Source organism: Balaenoptera ricei, chromosome 5, assembly GCF_028023285.1.
Source record: "Balaenoptera ricei isolate mBalRic1 chromosome 5, mBalRic1.hap2, whole genome shotgun sequence".
NCBI lineage: Eukaryota > Metazoa > Chordata > Mammalia > Artiodactyla > Balaenopteridae > Balaenoptera > Balaenoptera ricei.
In genome coordinates this window covers 26,354,785-26,368,159 of record NC_082643.1, presented here as the reverse complement: position 1 = coordinate 26,368,159, position 13,375 = coordinate 26,354,785, and positions in this window count along the sequence as shown.

Sequence of the window (13,375 nt, the reverse complement as noted above, 5' to 3'; positions counted from 1 at the left end):
TTAAGAAGTTGCACATCTATGCCTTGAGTTTCTTAAGATCAACTGAAGTTATCCATATTAGGTAACTAATGTGGGAGGAATTCTAATTTTGAGCATTGGAAAATACCAAATTTTAAGCCCACTCTGTGCTTATATAACCAGAATAGAATACCGATCACTATAAATGGTTCTTGGTAGTGTGATAATATTGGTTATGTAATGTGATAATTATGGTTATTGATAATGTGACAATATTGGTTATATAGTGTGATAATTATGGTTCTTGGTAATGTGACAGCCATTATGGTTTTCCTTCCTCCATCCCAACAAGCACTACTTGGAGGCTGGCTAACTGTTGTCTAAGGACTGGATTGGAAACTTCCAGTTAAAAATGGTGCATTTTTCATTAGTGTATAGGAATGCAAGAGATTTCTGTGCATTAATTTTGTATCCTGCTACTTCACCAAATTCATTGCTTAGCTCTAATAGTTTTTTGGTAGCACCTTTAGGATTCTCTATGTATAGTATCATGCCATCTGCAAACAGTGACAGCTTTACTTCTTTTCCAATTTGGATTCCTTTTATTTTTTTTTCTGCTCTGTCTGCTGTGGCTAAAACTTCCAAAACTATGTTGAATAATAGCAGTGAGAGTAGACAACCTTGTCTTGTTCTTGATCTTAGAGGAAATGGTTTCAGTTTTTCACCATTGAGAACGATGTTGGCTGTGGGTTTGTCATATATGGCCTTTGTTATGTTGAGGTAAGTTCCCTCTGTGAATACTTTCTGGAGAGTTTTTATCATAAATGGGTGTTGAATTTTGTTGAAAGATTTTTGTGCATCTATTGAGATGATCATATGGTTTTTCTTCAATTTGTTAATATGGTTTATCACATTGTTTGATTTGCATATATTGAAGAATCCTTGCATTCCTGGGATAAACCCCACTTGATCATGGTGTATGATCCTTTGAATGTGCTGTTGGATTCTGTTTGCTAGTATTTTGTTGAGGATTTTTGCATCTATGTTCATCAGTGATATTAGCCTGTAGTTTTCTTTCTTTGTGACATCTTTTTCTATTCTCCATCAGTAGAAAAGCGAGGGAAAAAGATAAAATAAAAGCTTTAAAAAATTTTTTTTATTGAGAGTAGCCTCCCCCTCCCATCCAGGCAAGGGAGCTGAGATATAGCTCCACCCACTGTGGAGAGTATCTTCTGATCCCACCTGACCAGAAGAGCTGGAGACAACTCCTGGAAGTTGTGCAACCCAGTGGCACTTGAGCCAAGAGGCAGGTGGGCAGAGCTGACTTTGCAGAACAAAGCCAGTGGCCCTGCTCTGTCAGGAAACTTGGGGTGTTGGTTGGCTTGAGTTAAGACAACAAATGAAGAGCTTTACTAGCTTTAGAGCTGCTTCTCCCACTGCGTCCTGGCAAGGAATCTAATTCATGGCCTTTCAGCCTGTCCTACCAGGTAACCTAACCAGAGCATATAGGAAGGTGCAGAGCCCATTCAGTAGCCTATGTAGTGTCACTTGAACAGACAGCACAGCCATTGGCTTCCCCGATCTGCAGAGCAAAGCTAGTGGCCTCACCTGACTAGGTAATTCAGTGCACATTTTGGCCTGACTTGGGTCCCTAAACAATGAGCTATACATGCCCTGAGTCCCATCCTGCTTCCCTACTAGGGCAGTGAAGCTAATTCATAGCCCCATCAACTATTGAAAATTGTACCCATTCCTGACCATTTAGTAAGACTGACCAGAGAATTCAGGCAACTGCAGAGTCCATCCTATAGCCTCACCTGGCTAGGAAACCAGTGAGTAGTCCTATCCAACTGTTCTCAGCCAGTGGCACTTCCCATCAAGCCCCATCCTCAAAGCTCAGTTGCCTTGCCCCAAAATAGACCATAATAACAGGTCCCACCTGCTTAAGGACATTACCAGCAGACACACCCAGAAACCCAAACTGAGATGACTGGTGAAGCACTGTCTCTGTCAAAGCAACCTGTACAATCTGGAAAAGGAGCCAGATTACTCAAATGCACAGATACTAAATTAAGGAACCAAAGACCATGAAAAACAGGTAAACATGACACCTTCAAAGGAAACTACTGAAGCTCCAATAAACCCTAAAGAAATGAAGATCTATGAACTATCAGACAAAGAATTCAGAATCATTTTCTTAAGGAAGTTTAGAGACAGGCAAATAAATGAAAGTAGGAAAACAGTGCAGGAACAAAACATTTCTCATTTAGACAAGGAAATAGTAGTGTTGGGTGGGGGGATGGGAGGGAAGTCCAAGAGGGAGGGGATATATGTATACATATACTGATTCACTTCATCGTACAGCAGAAACTAACACAACATTGTAAAGCAATTATACTCCAATAAAAAAATAATACAAACCAAAATCCTAAATTGAAAAATACAAAAACTAAACTGTGGGTTCAATATTATGTAACAACCTAAAGGGAAAAAGAATTTGAAAAGAATAGATACATGTATAAGTATAACTAAATCAATGAATTCAGTAAAGTTGAAGGGTACAAAATTAACAAATGAAAAGCACTGTTGTGCTTTAAGAAATTCTTGAGTCTCAGAAGTAAAATAATTAATAGTTGAGAGAAATAAGACTATAATATTTGGTTTGGTTGAAACAGAAAAGCACATTGGTCAACCATTCACTGGAATTCAAAGAAGATGGATAAAAATCAATTTTGCCTGTTGTCTACATTGCTGTTTCATTCTCCAGTTGCCAACACGCATAAATTGGTACCAGAATTAGAATTTTGATATATCATTAACTATAACAATAAGTATGAAAGAGCTTGATGAACCCTAGCATAAGAAAAAATTCAGAGGGAGCTTCAAGAAGGCAGAGGAGTAAGACGTGGAGATCACCTTCCTCTCCACAAATACATCAGAAATACATCTACATGTGGAACAACTCCTACAGAACACCTGCTGAATGCTGGCAGAAGACCTCAGACTTCCCAAAAGGCAAGAAACTCCCCACGTACCTGGGTAGGGCAAAAGAAAAAAGAAAAAACAGAGACAAAAAAATAGGGACGGGACCAGCACCAGTGGGAGGGAGATGTGAAGGAGGAAAGGTTTCCACACACTAGGAAGGCCCTTCATAGGCAGAGACTGTGGGTGGCGGAGGAGGGAAGCTTTGGAGCCATGGAGGAGAGTGCAGCAACAGGGGTGCAGAGGGCAAAGCGGAGAGATTCCTGCACAGAGGATCACTGCCGACCAGCACTCACCAGCCCAAGAGGCTTGTCTGCTCACCCGCTGGGGCAGGTGCGGGCTGGGAGCTGAGGTTCCGGCTTCAGAGGTCAAATCCCATGGAGAGGACTGGGGTTGGCTGCGTGAACACAGCCTGAAGGGGGCTAGTGCACCACAGCTGGCTGGGAGGGAGTCCCAGAAAAAGTCTGGAGCTGCTGAAGAGACACCAGATTTTTTCTTCCCTCTCTGTTTCCTGGTGTGCCAGGAGAGGGGATTAAGAGTGCCGCTTAAAGTAGCTACAGAGATGGGCGCAAGCCGTGGCTATCAGTGCAGACCACAGAGATGGGCATGAGATTCTAAGGCTGCTGCTGCCGCCACCAAGAAACCTGTGTGTGAGTACAGGTCACTCTCCACACCGCCCCTCCCGGGAGCCTGTGCAGCCCGCCACTGCCAGGGTCCCATGATCCAGGGACAACTTCCCCGGGAGAACACACGGCACACCTCAGGCTGTTGCAGTGTCACGCTGGCCTCTGCTGATGCAGGCTCACCCTGCATTCTGTACCACTACTTCCTCCCCGGCTTGAGGGAGCCAGAGCCCCCGAATCAGCTGCTCCTTTAACCCCGACCCGTCTGAGTGAAGAACAGACGCCCTCAGGCAACTTACACAGAGAGGCGGGGCCAAATCCAAAGCTGAATCCCAGGAACTGTGCGAACAAAGAAGAGAAAGGGAAATCTCTCCATGCAGCCTCAGGAGCAGCGGATTAAATCTCTACAATCAACTTGATGTACCTGCATCTGTGGAATACTTGAAGAGACAACGAATCATCCCAAATTGAGGCGGTGGACTTTGGGAGCAACGATATATATATATTTTCCCCCTTTTTCTCTTTTTGTGACTGTGTATGTGTATGCTTCTGTGTGTGATTTTGTCTGTATAGATTTGCTTTAACATTTGTCCAAGTGTTCTATCTGTCTGCTTTTTTTTTTCTTTTCTTTTCTTTTTTTTTAGTATAGTTTTTAGTGCTTGTTATCATTGGTGGATTTGTTTTCTTGGTTCGGTTGCTCTCTACTTCCTTTCATTCGTTCTTTCATTTTTTTAATTTACCTTTCAAATTTTTTTAAAATAATTATTTTCTATTTTAATAACTTTTTAATTTAATTTAATTTTATTTTATTTTAACTTCTTCTTTCTTTCTTTTTTTTCCTTTTATTCTGAGCCGAGTGTATGACAGGCTTTTGGTGTTCCAGCCAGGTGTCAGGGCTGTGCCTCTGAGGTGGGAGAGCCAAGTTCAAGACACAGGTCCACAAGAGACCTCCCAGCTCCACGTAATATCACACAGTGAAAATCTCCCAGAGATCTCCATCTCAACGCCAAGACCCAGCTCCACTCAATGAACAGCAAGCTACAGTGCTGGACACCCTATACCAAACAACTAGCAAGACAGGAACACAACCCCACCCATTAGCAGAGAGGCTGCCTAAAATCATAATAAGGCCACAGACACCCCAAAACACACCACCAGACGTGGACCTGCCCACCAGAAAGACAACATCCAGCCTCATCCACCAGAACACAGGCACTAGCCCCCTCCACCAGGAAGCCTACACAACCCACTGAATCAACCTTAGCCACTGGGGACAGACACCAAAAACAATGGGAACTACGAACCTGCAGCCTGCGAAAAGGAGACCACAAACACAGTAAGTTAAGCAAAATGAGAAGACAGAGAAACACACAACAGATGAAGGAGCAAGATAAAAACCCACCAGATCAAACAAATGAAGAGGAAAGAAGCAGTCTACCTGAAAAAGAATTCAGAGTAATGATAGTAAAGATGATCCATAATCTTGGAAATAGAATGGAGAAAATACAAGAAACTTTTAACAAGGACCTAGAAGAACTAAAGAGCAAGCAAACAGTGATGAACAACACAATAAATGAAATTAAAAATTCTCTAGAAGGGATCCATAGCAGAATAACTGAGGCAGAAGAACGGATAAGTGACCTGGAAGATAAAATAGTGGAAATAACTACTGCAGAGCAGAATAAAGAAAAAGGAATGAAAAGAATTGAGGACAGTCTCAGAGACTGCTGGGACAACATTAAACACACCAACGTTCGAATTATAGGGGTCCCAGAAGAAGAAGAGAAAGAGAAAGGGACTGAGAAAATATTTGAAGAGATTATAGTTGAAAATTTCGCTAATATGGGAAAGGAAATAATTAATCAAGTCCAGGAAGCACAGAGAGTCCCATACAGGATAAATCCAAGGAGAAACACGCCAAGACACATGTTAATCAAACTATCAAAAATTAAATACAAAGAAAAAACATTAAAAGCAGCAAGGGAAAAACAACAAATAACACACAAGGGAATCCCCATAAGGTTAACAGCTGAACGTTCAGCAGAAACTCTCCAAGCCAGAAGGGAGTGGCAGGACATATTTAAAGTGATGAAGGAGAAAAACTTACAACCAAGATTACTCTACCCAGCAAGGATCTCATTCAGATTTGAGGGAGAAATTAAAACTTTTACAGACAAGCAAAAGCTGAGAGAGTTCAGCACCACCAAACCAGCTTTACAACAAATGCTAAAGGAACTTCTCTATGCAGGAAACACAAGAGAAGGAAAAGACCTACAATAACAAACCCAAAACAATTAAGAAAATGGTAATAGGAACATACATATCGATAATTACCTTAAATGTATATGGATTAAATGCTCCAACCAAAAGATAGAGATTGGCTGAATGGATAAAAAAACAAGATCCATATATATGTTGTCTACAAGAGACCCACTTCAGACCTAGGGTCACATACAGACTGAAAGTGAGGGGATGGAAAAACATATTTCATGCAAATGGAAATCGAAAGAAAGCTGGAGTAGCAATTCTCATTTCAGACAAAATAGACTTTAAAACAAAGACTATTACAAGAGACAAAAAAGGACACTACATAATGATCAAGGGATCAATCCAAGAAGAAGATATAACAATTGTAAATATTTATGCACCCAACACAGGAGCACCTCAATACATAAGGCAAATGCTAACAGCCACAATAGGGGAGGCTAAACAATACACTACTTAATAACCAAGAGATCACTGAAGAAATTAAAGAGAAAATCAAAAAATACCTAGAAACAAATGACAATGAAAACACAAAGACCCAATACCTATGGGAAGCAGCAAAACCAGTTCTAAGAGGGAAGTTTATAGCAATACAATCCTACCTTAAGAAACAACAAACATCTCAAATAAACAACCTAACCTTACACTTAAGCAACTAGAGAAAGAAGAACAAAAAAACCCAAAGTTATCAGACGGAAAGAAATCATAAAGATCAGATCAGAAATAAATGAAAAAGAAATGAAGAAAACAATAGCAAAGATCAATAAAACTAAAAGCTGGTTCTTTGAGAAGATAAACAAAATTGACATACCATTAGCCAGACTCATCAAGAAAAAAAGCGAGAAGACTCAAATCAATAGAATTAGAAATGAAAAAGGAGAAGCATCAACTGACATGGCAGAAATACAAAGGATCATGAGTGATTACTACAAGCAACTATATGCCAGTAAACTGGACAACCTGGAAGAAATGGACAAATTCATAGAAAAGCACAACCTTCCCAGACTGAACCAGGAAGAAATAGAAAATATAAACAGACAAATCACAAGCACTGAAATTGAAACCATGATTAAAAATGTTCCAAAAAACAAAAGCCCTGGACCAGATGGCTTCACAAGTGAATTCTATCAAACATTTAGAGGAGAGCTAACACCTATACTTCTCAAACTCTTCGAAATATAGCAGAGGGAGGAACACTCCCAAACACATTCTATGAGGCCACCATCGCCCTGATACCAAAACCAGACAAAGATGTCACAAAGAAAGAAAACTACAGGCCAATATCACTGATGAACATAGATGCAAAAATCCTCACCAAGATACCAGCAAACAGAATCCAACAGCACATTAAAAGGATCATATGCCATGATCAATTGGGGTTTATCCAAGGAATGCAAGGATTCTTCAACACATGCAAATCAATCAATGTGATACACCATATTAACAAATTGAAGGAGAAAAACCATATGATCATCTCAATAGATGCAGAAAAAGCTTTTGACAAAATTCAACACCCATTTCTGATAAAAACCCTCCAGAAAGTAGGCATAGAGGGAAATTACCTCAACATAATAAAGGCCATAGATGACAAACCCACAGCCAACATCGTCCTCAATGGTGAAAAAGGAAACCATTTCCACTAAGATCAGGAACAAGACAAGAGTGCCCACTCTCACCACTATTATTCAACATAGCTTTGGAAGTTTTAGCCACAGCAATCAGAGAAGAAAAGGAAATAAAGGAAACCAAATGGGAAAAGGAGAAGTAAAGCTGTCACTCTTTGCAGATGACATGATATTATACATAGAGAATCCTAAGGATTCTACCAGAAAACTACTAGAGTTAATCAATGAATTTGGTGAAGTAGCAGGATAAAAAATTAATGCACAGAAATCTCTTGCATTCTTATACACTAATGATGAAAAATCTGAAAGTGAAATTAAGAAAACACTCCCATTTACCATTGCAAAAGAATAAAATATCTAGGAATAAACCTACCTAAGGAGACAAAAGACCTGTATGCAGAAAATTATAAGACACTGATGAAAGAAATTAAAGATTATACCAACAGATGGAGAGATATACCATGTTCTTGGATTGGAAGAATCAACATTGTGAAAATGACTATACTACGCAAAGCAATCTACAGATTCAATGCAATCCCTATCAAACTACCACTGGCATTTTTCACAGAAATAGAACAAAAAATTTCACAATTTGTATGGAAACACAAAAGACCCTGAATAGCCAAAGCAATCTTGAGAAAGAAAACCGGAGCTGGAGGAATCAGGCTCCCTGACTTCAGACTATAGTACAAAGCTACTTTAATCAAAACAGTATGGTGCTGGCACAAAAACAGAAATATAGAACAATGGAACAGGATAGAAAGCCCAGAGATAAACCCACGCACCTATGGTCAGCTTATCTTTGATAAAGGAGGCACGAATATACAGTGGAGACAAGACAACCTCTTCAATAAGTGGTGCTGGGAAAACTGGACAGCTACATGTAAAAGAATGAAATTAGAACACTCTGTAACACCATACACACAAAAAAACACAAAATGGATTAAAGACCTAAATGTAAGGCCAGACACTATGAAACTCTTAGAGGAAAACATAGGCAGAACACTCTATGACATAAATCACAGCAGGATCCTTTTTGACCCACCTCCTAGAGATATGGAAATAAAAACAAAAATAAACAAATGGGACCTAATGAAACTTAAAAGCTTTTGCACAGCAAAGGAAACCATAAACAAGGTGAAAAGACAACCCTCAGAATGGGAGAAAATATTTACAAATGAAGCAACTGACAAAGGATTAATCTCCAAAATTTACAAGCAGCTCATGCAGCTCAATATCAAAAAAACAAACAATCCAATCCAAAAATGGGCAGAAGATGTGAACAGACGTTTCTTCAAGAAGATATACAGATTGCCAACAAACACATGAAAGAATGCTCAACATCATTAATCATTAGAGAAATTCAAATCAAAACTACAATGAGCTATCATCTCACACCTGTCAGAATGGCCATCATCAAAAAATCTAGAAACAATAAATGCTGGGGAGGGTGTGGAGTAAAGGGAACCCTCTTGCACTGTTGGTGGCAATGTAAATTGATACAGCTACTTTGGAGAACAGTATGGAGGTTCCTTAAAAAAGTAAAAATAGAACCACTATACAATGCAGTAATCCCACTACTGTCCATATACCCTGAGAAAAACAAAATTCAAAGAGAGTCATGCACCACAATGTTCATTGCAGCTCTATTTACAATAGCCAGGACATGGAAGCAACCTAAGTGTTCATCAACAGATGAATGGATAAAGAAGATGTGGCACATATATACAATGGAATGTTACTCAGCCATAAAAAGAAACGAAATTGAGTTATTTGTAGTGAGGTGGATGGACCTAGAGTTTGTCATACAGAGTGAAGTAAGTCAGAGAGAGTAAAACAAATACCATATGCTAACACATATATATGGAATCTGAAAAACAAACCAAAAAATTGTCCTGTGGAACCTAGGGGAAGACAGGAATAAAGACGCAGACCTACTAGAGAATGAACTTGAGGGTATGGAGAGGGGAAAGTGTAAGCTGGCACAAAGTGAGAGAGTGGCATGGACATATATACACTACCAAATGTAAAATAGATAGCTAGTGGGAAGCAGCCACATAGCACAGGGAGATCAGGTTGGTGCTTTGTGACCACCTAAAGGGGTGGGATAAGGAGGACGGGAAGGAGGGAGATGCAAGAGGGAAGAGATATGGGGATATATGTACATGTATAACTGATTCATTTTATTATAAAGCAGAAACTAACACACCATTGTATACCAATTATACTCCAATAAAGATGGTAAAAAAAAAAAAGAAAAAATTGAAATAAATAGTCATCTCATATGTGTCATTTCTTGCAGGAGCTTAATATAATTTAATAAATCATATAATAAATTTCTACAAAAGACACAAGCTCACCCTTCCTTATTTTCAATGGAAAATTTCAAAGAGAAAACATTAGTTTAATATCATAAAAATGTGTTTTCACATATTTTTGGTACCATTTCTTGTCATGTTCACATCTAAATTCTACTTAGTTTTAATTTTAGGATAGTAGTTTATATATGAATTGAAACTTTTTTCTTTTTCTGTATGTAGAGAATTCTTTTTAAACTGTTTGGGAAATATAACCAATCCAGTTTATTAAGCTGAACAGCATACATTGAACTTTTAATATATCAATAAAGAATAGACTTAATAAATCAGTAGCATTTCTCTACACTAAATTTCTGAAAAAGAAATAAGGAAATCAATCTCATTTGCAATAGCAGCAAAAACAGTAAAACACTTAGGAATAAATACAGCTAAAGAGGTTAAAGTACTCTATAAACTATTAGACATTGATGAAAGAAATTGAAGAAAAAACAAATAATGGAAAATTATCCCATATTCATGGATTGGAAGAATAAATATTGTTAAAATGTCAATGCTACAAAAAGCCATCTATAGATTCAATACAATCCCTATCAAGATTTCAGTGGCCTTTTTTACAGACGTAGAAAAAGCACTCCGGAAATTTATATGGAACCACAAAACACCCCAAACAGCCAAAGAAATCCAGAGAAAGAAGAACAAATAAGGAGGCAAGCTAAACTATAAAGCTATAGTAACCAAAATAGTATAGTACTGGCATAAAAACAGACAATAAACCAAAGAAACAGAATTGAGAGCCCAGAAATAAGACCAAGCATATATAGCCAACTAATATTTGACAAGGGAGTTGAGAATACTTAATGGAGAAAATAAGTTCTTTTCAATAAATTGTGCTGGGATAGCTGGATATTCACATGTAAAAGAATGAAACTGGACCCATATCTTAACACCACCCACAAAAATTAAATAAAATGAATTAAGGACTTAAATGTAATTTCTGAAATCATGAAACTTCTAGAAGGAAACATAGGAATAAAAATCCTTTACATAGGTCTTGATAATGATTTTTTGGACATGACATCTAATGCACAAGCAACAAAAATCAAAAATAAATAAGTGGGACTACATCTAACTAAAAAGCATCTGCACAGCAAAAGAAACCACCAGCAAACTGAGAAGGCAATCTATAGAATGGGAAAAAATATTTGCAAACTATATATCTGAAACAGGGTGGATATCTAAAATAAACAAAGAACTCACACAACTCAATTAAAAAAAAATTTAATAAATGGGCAAAGGACCTGATAAACATTTCTCCAAAGAAGATGTACAAAACCAACAGATACATGGAAAGATGCTCAACATCACTAACCATCAGGGATACGCAAATCAAAACCATGAGAAGTTATCCCACACCTATTAGAACGACTAGTGTCAAAAAGACAACAAATATCAAGTGTTGGTGAGGATATGGAGAAAAGGGGACCCTGTGCACAGATGGTGGGATTGTAAAATGGTGCAGCCACTATGGAGAACAGTATGGAAGTTCCTCAAAAAATTAAAAATAGAACTACCATATATATGATCCAGCAATTCTGCTTCTGGGAATATATACAAAGGAAACAAAAACACTAACTTGAAAATATATCTGTACCCCTAGGTTCACAGAAGCATTATTTACAACAGCCAAGATATGGAAACAACCTAAGTGTTCATCTATGGATTAATGGATAAAGAAGTTGAGGCATATATATGTATGTGTATACACACACACACACACACACACACACACACACACGTATCCCGTGGAATATTATTTAGCCATAAAAAATGAGGACATTTCACCATTTGTGACCACATGGATGGAACCTAAAAGCATTATGCTAAGTGAAATAAGTCAGAGAAAGACAAATACTGTATGATCTCACTTTTATGTGAAATCTTAAAAAGAAACAACAACTCATTTTAAAAAAAGAGACGAAGATGGTCAAAAGGTACAAACTTCTAGTGACGAGATAAATAAGTGCTAGGGATGTAATGCACAACATGATGACTCTAGCTAACACTGCCCTTTGATTTATAGGAAAGTTGTTGAGAGAGTAAATTCCTTTTTGAAAAAAATAAATTTATTTACTTATTTTTGGCTGCGTTGGGTCTTCATTGCTGCGTGCGGGCTTTCTCTAGTTGTGGAGAGCGGCGACGACTTTGTTACAGTGTGCAGGCTTCTCGTGGTGGCTTCTCTTGTTGAAGAGCACAGGCTCTAGGCACGTGGGCACAGTAGTTGTGGCATGCAGGCTCAGTATTTGTGGCTGATGGGCTCTAGAGCGCAGGCTCAGTAGTTGTGGTGCATGGGCTTAGATGCTCCGCGGCACGTGGGATTTTCCTGGACCAGGGCTCGAGCTCGTGTCCCCTGCATTGGCAGGTGGATTCTTAACCACTGTACCACCAGGGAAGTCCCAGAGAGTAAATTCTTTAAGTTCTCATCTTAAGGAGAATTTTTTTTTCCTGTTTTCTTTTTTCTTTCTTTTCTTTTTATTGTATCTATATGAGATGATGTTAGCCAAGCCTATTTTGTTAATCATTTCACAATATATGTAAATCAAACCTCATGCTCTACATCTTAAACGTATACAGTGATATATGCCAATTATTTCTCAATACTGTAAAAGACAAAAAACAAACAAAAAAGCTTCCTGGTGATTTTGATGCCATTGGTCACACTTTAAAAATACTGACCTAAGTAATATATTTATGAAAGTAGCCAACAATTGCAATTGCCTTTTTAATAGTCATATCAAACTGTCAACTTACACTGAGTTACTAGTGCATAAAAACCCTAAAATATTTTTTTGCTGAATCCAGCTGCATCTTCCTTATTCTTTACTCTTGCAGTTCATTATTGTGGCCAAGTACAGAACTCTTTGTATATCCTTGTTAATTTTCATCTTGTTACACTGGCACTTCCTTCTAGTCTGAGGGAATTGTAAATTTTCATTCTGTTACATAATTTACATATTCCATAAATTTGATAAGCACACTTTCTATCTTTATCCAAGTCACAGACCAAAATGTGGTACCACAAGAACCAAAATAAAAGAGTAGAAGCATGCTCATGACTGTGTTTTACAAATGCCATCATTCCATCTAGACTATTTTTATCTCAGAGAAATAAACTGTCATGTTTTAGACATTATTATTTGCATCTAGAAAGATTAAACTAAAAACAGAATTCCTGTAATGTATTTGGGTTTAATGCACATAGTAAAATTTTCTTGACATATTACAATAACTTGACTTCTAATTGAATAATTATCAAAAAATCTGTATTTTAATTTTTAAAATTTCTGCTTAGTACCTTCTGATACCATAAACAAAACAATTGCATTGTCAAAAAAAATCCATTTCAGATGAAATTTTAAAAACTGGTACAATCCCAATGGCTGCCAAATACTATTTGTCTGGACTGAGAACAGAAAACAAACTGAGAGCTAACACAGGACTCTTTGGAAGTGAAATGGAATACAGATTTCTCTAAAACTATCTTGAAAGAAAATTTTAAGCATACATTGACTAAAAGAATGAGATACATGAGCCTGGATGGGGCACT